Raw genomic sequence first — 9,873 nt, 5'->3', positions numbered from 1 at the left:
TGGCATTTCTGTCACTTCCCTTGTAGAGGGAGAGAAACTGAGGCAGCCCCGGGTCTCACAGGGAGTCAGGGCAGACAGCAGACCCTCAGGACACAGGCCCCTGGGGTCTGCCAAACCCCAAGGAGCTCCCTCCCATGCGGCCCCTCCCACCTGCTCCGGGCTGGGAGAGGCGATGGCTGGGCGCACGTTTCTAGAGCTGGCCTGGGAGGCGGGAGGGAGGCGCAGAGCGCAGAAGGGCTGTGCCGTCAGCCTCTGTGAGTCACCGAGAGAGATCGCACACACGTGGGGACGGAGCCATCCCTGCGTGAGTCACTCGTGTGAATCACGGAGGCCTCTTGGGACGGCCATTTTCTTTCTCATCCTGGCCAGGACGCAGAGGAGGGGCATCTGAGGGGCAGGGGGACCCCGGAGGAAGAAGGAGGGCCTGTTTCCTTGCAGCTTTTCAGCCCGAGCTGCCAGGAGGTGTGGGCGAGTCTGGGTGCCTCAGTTTCCCCCTTCCTGTGACCTGTGGGCTTGAACTGCAAGCCGGTGTCCCCGAGTGAAGAGGACAGCCTAGTGGCATTGGTTCCTGGGGCTGCCCCTCCCGTGGCTCCAGGCCTTTGCTCAGGCTGTTCCCTCTGCCTGGAGGCCTCCTCCCACTCCCCACTCATCATCCCCCCAAAGGAGCTCAGGGAGCCTGTCTCTAGAAGGCTCTGCACGCTCTTCCATCACTGTGACTCCATTTCTCCCTGCTCTGGGCACCCTGGACGCTGTCACAACTGCGTCACCGTGACACCACCTAGTGTCACCGTGTGTTCCATGATCTGTCCCTCCAGGTGTCACCCTGGTCCTCCCGAGAAACAGTATAGTCCTGTTCATCCCGTGCCGTGCGCCAGGCTCTGTGAGAGATGCTGGTCACACGGAGACGAGAAGGATATCGCCCCTGGGCAGCGGGGATGGGCTTAGCCTGGGCTCTCGGCCTCATTTCTTATTCTCTCACTCATTCATTCAATAAATACCTCCCAAGGACCAAATGCACTCTGGGCGCTGTGCCAGGTGCAGGGGACGCTGCGATCTAGGTGGCACCTCTTTCCTCAGCAGCAGAAGATTCCAGCTCAGGGGGACAGCAGGCGGGCGCAGGGTGGGGAGGAAGCACGGACCAGGGGCACCCACCTGGCCTTGGCAGGCAGGAGGGCTTTCTGGAGGAAAAGGTGTCCCCCCCCAGAGTCCCAGAGAGTGAGGAGGGGACAGTGAAAGACAAGAGCAAGGAAGGGAAGAGGGAACAGCACACCCAAAGCCCTGGAAGCATGAGGCACCTGGTGTTTGAAGAGGCACAGTTACCAAAGAATGCCAGGTCTCCTGCTGGGGGACAAGGAGGCCCCCTCTGCACTCGTCTGAGAGGACAGGGAGGCAGGAGACAGGGCCTTGGGCCCACAGAGGGCGCTCACCATTGCCTCTGGGAGATCCACCGGCAGCTCCTGGGCGTGGCCCCAGCCCCACTCTCCCCACTTTGCAGCTGAGTCAGTGCCCCAGCCCCTCTCCCCGTGACGGGGCACCACAGCCTCACCCTCACCTGCCACCCACGGGAGGGGCAGCGAGTCCAGGACCCGGACACCAGAATTTCCCAAACACCATGAAGTGCCAGTGGTGGCTCCACCTCCTGTGTCTCAGCGTCTGCTCGGAGGAGCAAGAGGAACCTGGGCGGGGTCTTGGGTCCCATCTCCTGTGCCTCCTCTCCCAGCAGGACCAGCCCCGTGATCAGCCCTGAGCCCTAGGACACGGGGTCTCTCCTTCAAGACCCGTATGCTCTTAAAGGATGCCCTGGGTGGCCCACTCTGAGCTGCCCTGAGCGCAGGTCCCACTCACCTCTTTTCTCCTGAGGTCATCTGGTGTTCAGGAGTGAGCTGTTGAGTGCCCCAGACACTGTCCCCAGGCAGTGCGGACCATGCTCTGACTCTGGCATGCGGGCCAGGTCCCCATGCTGGCACCTTAGGGGGAACACAGCAGGTGGGCCCGAGTGCTGCCCCTGGGCGGGAGCCCTGGTGTGCACGGAGCTCGGAGCATTTGTCCATCAGTGAAGAGTCTGGGCAGGTGGCCCTGTCCTGTCCACTCACCACAGAGAGAGCCAGCGGGTGCCAGAGTACGGGGGCATAGCTGGGCCATCAGGCCGGGCAGGGCGCCTTCTGAGGCCAACCAGCAAGGGCATGGGCTTCAGGCTGAGTAGTCCTGTACTCTCTCCATGGGCTTCGTAGGGACCAGAGGAACCACGGACGCAGTCACACAGGCATGGATTCACGGGCAGTGATGTGCCAGAGGCAGGCACGCCCCCTCCTCAGTTCTTCATCACATGCCCCTCTCTTGTGCTTGCTCACACTGCAGGTGCAGGGATGGCCACGGGCCAGCCCAGGCCTCCTGACCACTCGGAGCTGGGAGAGGCTGCAGTGGGGGCACTTATGCCCCCAGACACTCTGGCCCATGCTGCACCCGCCCACCGTCCCCTACACACTCCGGGCTTCACCCTCCGCCTGGTCCCCATCTCACGCTGCTTCGGGCACCCCTGGCCTCACATCTCTTGGCACCCTGGGTACCCCCATACCTTTGGTGGGGTATGACCTCCACACTCTGGTCGGCCGGAGTCAGACAGAGGGAGGCCCTGTCTCCAGCTGCCGTCCGATTTTCTCTGCAAACCAGTGCTTGTGATGGGCAGAGCGCGTTCATATTGTACCCACTTTGGAGACGGGAGAGCTGAGGGGGGCAGTGGGCTCCCTGGGGGCCCAGCTCTCCAGCTGGAGCCCTCTGTTCTGAATCTCCACTCTCGCTTCCTCCCATCGGGGTCTGGCCCTGTCACATCCAAACCTGCGACTCTGGGCAGCGTCCCTCCCTTCCTGTGCTCAAGGTCCTTCTCTGAAAGACGGGGCTCATCAGGAAGGTTAAATGAAACGCTGTGCACTAGCCGCGCAAGTGTGTAACAAACAGTGGCTGCTATTAGTGCTCTTTTCATTGTAATGTGTTACCAGCCCCCCCCAAGGCCTCGAGGTCGGGGAAGCCGGGTCACCAGTGCTGCTTCCTGGCTGGCCCCTCCTGTTGGGGGGTTTATGGAGCCCCCAGGAGCCTCTCTTCTCCCTGGGTTCCAGGGTCAGGGCTGCTGCCTGACCGGACTGCTGGGGGCTGCTGACTGTCTCTCCGGGCAGCTGGCCCAGGTGGGTGCCACTGCCGGAGGAGGTGGCAGACTGGCTCCCGGGGGGTGCTCCACCCCAACACTGCAGCCAGGTTTCTGGAAAGGCTGGGGCAGGCCCCGCCCTGGGGTGGGGCTGGTGGCTCTCCTCAACAGCTGGGCTCGGGGGCAGGCCCCAGGGCCAGGGTCTCTGACTGGCCCAGGCAGGGGGTGGGGGCTGGCTGGAAGCGCAGGGCAGACCAGGCCAGAGTCCACATCCCTGCAGAGTGGCCGTGGGCACTGGCCCCTCTAGACTTGGTTTCCCCCTGGAAGTCCAGCCTGCCAGTCAGCCCTTCAAGGAGGAAGGCAGAGTGGGAACTGGCAGAAAACGCTGCCGATAGGGGTGAACTCGCTGCTCCTCATTTGCGACGTGCCCCTGCGTCCCCCCCTCTGGCCCCCGTGGCAGGCCCTGTGCTGGCTGCTTTCCCAGGTTCTCTTGGGCCAACCGCCCGCAGACCCCAGCTCACATCCCCATGTTGCAGATGAGGAAACTGAGGTTCTAAGGTTTGAGCAACGTGCCGAGGGCCTTTCATTTGTAAGTGGCGAAGCATGGATTCGAGCCCAGGTCTCTGACGCCAGAGTGAGGACTCTTTCCAGCACGAGGGATTTGTTGATTGAGGAGCACCCAAATCTCCCAAACTGTGGTGCCTGCACCAGAGTCAGAGCCCCCTATGAGCAGCCGGAAGTGGGCCCAGGGCTCAGGGCACAAGGCGCAAGTTCAGGGGATTGGCTCTGCTCCCTCCCGCCCCCTGTGTACCCCGGGGACAGGGCAGCCCCTCCCAGCAGGCTCTCTGCCCTGTGCCCTTCAGCCAGAGAGGCTGGCCTTCCTGACCACCAGGACGCCCCGTGGCCAGAGAGGGGATGGGCCAAGTCCAGCACGGGGAGGCCAGCCTGGAGGTGGCTCTGCAAGGGACAGCAGAAGGGGCTTTTCGAGGGGGCCTCGCCCAGAGTGGAGGAGCACAGTCAGGCAGCCCCCTCCTTCTCCGGGGTGGTTACAGCCCGTTCTCATGACCAAGGTGTGGGGGCGCCCTGTGGATCACGGAAGCCCCTGTCCTTGCTTTGCCAGTGGGTCACTCCCAACTCTGCAGAGAGTGAACCCCAGGTGGGCAGGGGCTCGGCCGCAGTGCCAGCAGTGTGGCTGACCTGGCTGTGGCTGAGAGGCAGGATGCTCCAGGGGCCCGGCACAGTCCACCTGCGATCTTTCTGTCCCGCAGGTGAGCTGGCTGGTTTTGTTTCCCAAAAATAAATCTTCCACTCTGTACCACTCTGTGCCTTCCTTGGTCAAAGCCCCCCATGCTGCCTGGAGACCCCCACCCTGAAGGCCCATCCACTTGGGGCTTGGGATTCACAGAAACCAGGTCTGGGTGTCCAGCCATGCCCTCCCTCCCTCCCTGGCACGGTTACCGAGCCTCAGGCCCGCGCTCCTGCTCAGCCCTGGTTCTCAGCCCCCCCCCCCCCCCCCCAACAGCTACAGGACTTCAAATTGCTCCAATTGAAGACTCAGGAGAAAAACGTTTCCACACCTGTGCTAAGCTCGCAGGCCCCTGCAGTTGGCCCCGCCCTGCAGCCCTGCACTGGTGCCTGCCCCGGCCACACCAGCCGCCCCGGCAGCACACCCCAATCCCAGAGCAGTTTCCCAGGAAAGTCAGGCCTGGGCTCTGCAGACTGGAGGGCGGCGGGCAGGCAGGGCTGGGGCTGCTCTTCAGGAAAGAGGAGGGCCGGGCGGGGAGGTGGTGCAGTTCCCAGGCCGCTCAGGCTGCGATCCTGCTGAGGTCGCACTGGCCTTGCAGACGGGGCCAGGCAGACCTGTTCAGCATGGGCTGCCTCACCTCTCTCCTCTCCCCACCCGCCCCACCCTGCCAATTCCCCCGAAGGAGGCGGCTGCCTGGGGTGGGCGGGGCAGCCTGGTGGTGAGGATAAAGTGCGGAGGTCACTCATGTCTGCTTGCGGGTAGTGGACAAGCAGTTTTTCCCTCTGAACTAGACACGGAGACCCCTCTGGCCTCATCTCCCACCTCCTAGGGCCCAGGTGAGTGGGGAGCAGTAGACTCTGCTGCAGAGACTGGGCATAACTTAGTAACTTACAAGCCAGCTTTATGGTAATACTAATAGACGGTACTAGCCTGCACATATTAGGCACCTACTGTATGCTGTGCAATTTACACACACTCTAATTACAGTGCCATGTAAAGGTAGGGCCTACTTAAATAACTCCATTTTATACTCGAGGAAACTGAGGCTCAGAGAGGTCAGGAGGCTCATCTGAGGTCACACAGGGCAGAACCCTGGTTATTCTGATTCCGATTCTGATTTTTTTTTTTTTAACTATTTGTGCAGCACGTTTTCTACCAAATTAAATTGGATATCTGATAGAAACAAAGAAAAGCATGTTTTAAAGAAATTGCTTCTGCATTTTAGCCAACAAGTATTTGAATAATTTCTGCCTGTCTAACGCGAAGCGTGTGTGCGTCAACCCTTGTCGTAGAAGAGCTTGTATGAAGTGACGTTCAGGGCTGTCTGTGGCAAACCTGTGGTCCCTCAGAGGGGCAGCCCAGGGTGAGGAGGGTAGGATCTCGGGCGGCTCCTGGCTCAGATGAGATGACGGGCTGGTTAGCCTGGGCCTCACCCACTCAGATGCGGGGATCTCCTGGTCTTTCCCATCTAGACTGGGTGCTCCCGGGACTGAGCCTGGCTGCTCATCCCCCGGCCCCAGGGCCCTCCGTGCACGCTGAAAGAGAGAAGGAGGGAAGCGTTCTCATTCGCTGGAGCTGGTACGTATGGGATTTGATCACTTGGGTATCAAATATTGACAAAGCCCCGTCAACCAAAACAGAACAATGGAAACTAGACAGAGATCCCCTTTGATCTTGAAAGACTCCGCTGTTTGCCGCACTCCCGTGACATCAGTGCAAGCAGTGAGCCCGCTTGATCACCGATGCTTTCGTGCAAGGGCTCATCCGTAAACCCAACACTCATCTCTTGGGCGCACACGCTATGGGGGGGTCTCATGGGTTATCTGTGTTATAACTGGCACAGATGGAGACAGCTCCCCACGCTCACAGACTGGGGGAGAGAGACAGTAGACAGACATTAAGCTGATGGGTAGATAGACAGCTATAGATACAGGTAGACACATGCATATGCAGGTACACACGCAGACATGTGTGTTTCAGGTTGTAAGAGAAATTCCAAGGAGAAGAGCAGCTTGCAGTGAGAGAGAATAAGGGGGTGGACACAATTTAAGTGGGGGGGTGGGTGAGGGACTGCTTCCGTGGGGGAGCCATCACTGAGCTGACACCTACGGAATTAGCAGGGTCAGGCCAGGGAAGACAGGCAAGAGGTTGGGAGCAGAGGGGAGCTCGGGGTGACCCGGGAGTGAAAGAGTGGGGCAGGGGGAGGTGGCAGATGAGCCAGGGAGGTGTGCTGGCTGAGTCCGCAGCTGAGGCTTAATGGGCCCCCGTCCTAAAGGCCCGCTGGCTTGTCTCTGGCTGCTTCCCTCCCCTGGGACAGGAGTCTGCAGGCCCAAGGGCCATGCACTCCCAGACCCCGCCCGCTCTAAACCAGACCCTCACAGTGAGATGAGGCATTTGCACAGGAGATGAGTCTATGCCCTGCTTCCACCATCAGGAAAGTCTTTCTACGAAAAAAGCCCCCAAAACCAGCGGACTCTGCAGTCACTTGGTGATGGAGCCGGTCTGCATTCTCCAAACTCCTCACATCATCCTGGGCTGGAAGCAGCGCCTCGGCTCTCAACAGTGCTGCTCTAGGCCACACTCGGGGCACCTGCGACCCCCGATTCCTGCCACATGGCTCCCGAGGCATAATCCAGGGTCCATGAGGCCTCTACCCAGGGCATCCTCCAGAGGGGAGACCACATCACCTGTGTGTGTGCTCCCACACCCCAGGGGCATCTGGGGGTGACTGCTTCTGGGTTGTGGGGGGGCCGACGGAGCTTGGCGGTGGGGCTGGGGTGGGGCTCAAGGCCCTCCTGGCGCCCCAGCAAACGTGGGGCAGGAAGAAATGGGGGCAGGCTGCTGACCAGAGCCTCGGCCGCCAAGGTTAGGGGAGGCCTGGCTTTTCCCGGAGGTGACAGAATAGGGACGGGGTTACTGTAAGTCCTGGAAAGGCTCAGAGTAACTGCCCCTCCCCTTGGGGCAGGAGCAGGCAGGTTGGGGGGCTTCACCGTGGAGATCTATAAGAGGGGCCTGGGTGTACGACGTGGGCCCTCTGGGGACAGTTTAGTGCCCTCAAGAAAGGTGGGTGCGTCACATCTGCAGGTCTGGTGAGCCTGGCTGGAGACCACCGGTGCCAGAGTCTGCTCTTTGGGACTGTCTCCTCCCCGCAGGCCTCCTGAGGCCTCCTCTGACAGCCTCTGAGCTGACAGAGGGGCCTCTTCACAGGGGATGGGACACCTAGAGGAGCCTCGTGGAAAAGGGGCCTGAGAAGGGAGCCCCCCACCATCCAGGTGGAGCCCGCTGGGCACAAGGAGGGAGGGAACTGCGATCTGAAGGTGAGGCTGGAAGTTGAAGTGGACTAGATAGAGGTTTAATAACTAGAACGTGACTGCTGAAAGAAGCAAAAATGTCCGAAAATTTGGGAAGCTTTAGCAGAACCCCTGTCTAGCTGGGAAGGGCTTCCCCAGGGCAAATGAGCACGTCACCGTCCAACCTGCCCTCCGCAGGTCCTTCCTCCACCCCCTGCGGGGTGCCCTCCCCTCTCCCTGCACTTCTGGCCCCTCGGCTCCTTTATTTTTCTCCATTAGTGTTTTCACTGTCTTTTATGTTTTTATCTATCTTGTTTTTTTCTGTCTCTTTCCGCTTCACTGCAAGCTCCAGGAGGTCCAGGATCTGTCTGCTTCGTTCCCTGCTGAACCCCCAGCACCCAGAGAGGGACCGGCACACTGGGGCACTCAGTACCTGCTCGCTGAATGAATGAATGAATAAATGAATGGCGTTTATCCCCAGGGAGTGGCAGTTGCGCTGGACAGTTTCTAAAAGGGCTGGAGATAATCTTGCCTCTTGGAAAGGCGAGCAGAGGGCGTGGGGGACTCTCTGGGCCAAGTGACTGTGCCTCAGTTTCTTCATCTGGAAAATGGGGATGATGCTAACCTCGTTGGGCTGTGGTGAGATGAAATGGGCTGATCTAAATGCAAGTGCTCAGAACACTGGCTGCCACGCCGTGGGGTGTGTGTTTGCTGGTGTCTCCGGGATAGAGAGCCGATAGAAAGGCTCCCCTCCCAGTCTGGTCCCCTCGACCTTTTCCCTCCCCGTGATGCCGCCCTCCTCCTGCGTCCCCTCAGATTCCTCCAGTTTAGGTCCCTCTCCTCCCACGCCCGGGGCATAGGGCTGGCCCTGGCCGGGCCCCTCCTTCCCTGAGCCGAGCCTGGGACCACTGCTCATGCGAAGATGGACCCGGCCCAGTGAGTCAGCCCACCCCGCCTCGCCCTGCAGCCGCCGGCGAGGGGAGGCCAGGGGAAAGTGCCAACGACACCCCACTCCTTCCAGGACGTCGAGGTTTCCTCTGGAGAGTGGAGCGACAAGGAGCCCCAGGTTGCCACACCACTCTTCTTCAGAACTAGGGCTCACCCTGGGTGTGGTCCCCGGGGCCTCACCAGATTATTGTCAACCTCGCTTGTGCAGCCCGTGGGAGACTCTGCCAGCCCTCCACCTTGACGACGTCTTCCAGCTCTTCTCTGCACCTCCCATCCCGTTCCTCGTACCTGACCTTGAAATCTGGGCCCCTGACCACGCTGGCTTCCTCGTTCCCACCATCCCCCAACACCGCCTCCCTTTCCTAGTCTCTCCCCACTTTCTTATTCTTCTGCAGCCCCAGCTTGGCTCTCTCGTATCTCTTCCCTTCAGTCTCTTCTCTCTCTTGTAGGTCTGCTCTTCCAGGAAGCCTTCCCGGATTGGTGGGACCTCACTATTCGGAGAGTGTTCCACAAGTGGCAGCAACGGCACGACCTGGGAGCTTGCGGAAATGAAGGATCTTAACAAGGGGGTCCCCAGGGGTCCACACGGACACGACACCTGAGAATTATCACGTTAGGTTACCCTTGTAGTCCAGTCCCTCAAAAGATGGAGATTCTGGGTCAGCTGGTAACAGGCTGACGGGGCGCAGCAGAGAGAGCATTTCAAATTCTGTGGGTGATGAAGCAGACCCCGCTCCCGTCTTCCAACCTGATCCCCACATTCGTAACAGCCTCTCCAGCTGACGGCAGCTGGACAAGCGAGAACTCCCCCTGGAAGCCCTCACTGTGCGACTTGGTCAGCAGAGACAGTGGGCTGTCCCAGGCCACGCCGTTCTGGTCTGCCCTGTTCCAGGAGGGTCCCTGCCTGGGATTCCAGAATCTGCCTTCGAAACTAAGCTTCAACACCTGAGTGTTGCCCAGACGGGCTCTCTGCAACGCTGGGGTTCTGTGTTGGGGGGGTCTTCATGTCACCCCTCTCCCCTCTCTTCCTCTCTCTGCTGCAATGCACGTTAGCACGTTAAAGCTTCGGGAATCACGAGTCAAGAAAACCAGCTGGTTGAGACCGGCCCAGTGGCCCAGCTGTTAAGTTTGCACGTTCCACTCCGGCGGCCCGGGGTTCGCTGGTTGGGATCCCGGGCGTGGACCTACACACCGCTCATCAAGCCATGCTGTGGCAGGCGTCCCACATATAAAGTAGAGGAAGATGGGCA

Source organism: Equus quagga, chromosome 12 (assembly GCF_021613505.1).
Source record: "Equus quagga isolate Etosha38 chromosome 12, UCLA_HA_Equagga_1.0, whole genome shotgun sequence".
NCBI classification, from domain to species: domain Eukaryota; kingdom Metazoa; phylum Chordata; class Mammalia; order Perissodactyla; family Equidae; genus Equus; species Equus quagga.
The sequence above is the reverse complement of the archived record's forward strand: the minus strand, read 5'-3'. Positions refer to the sequence as shown.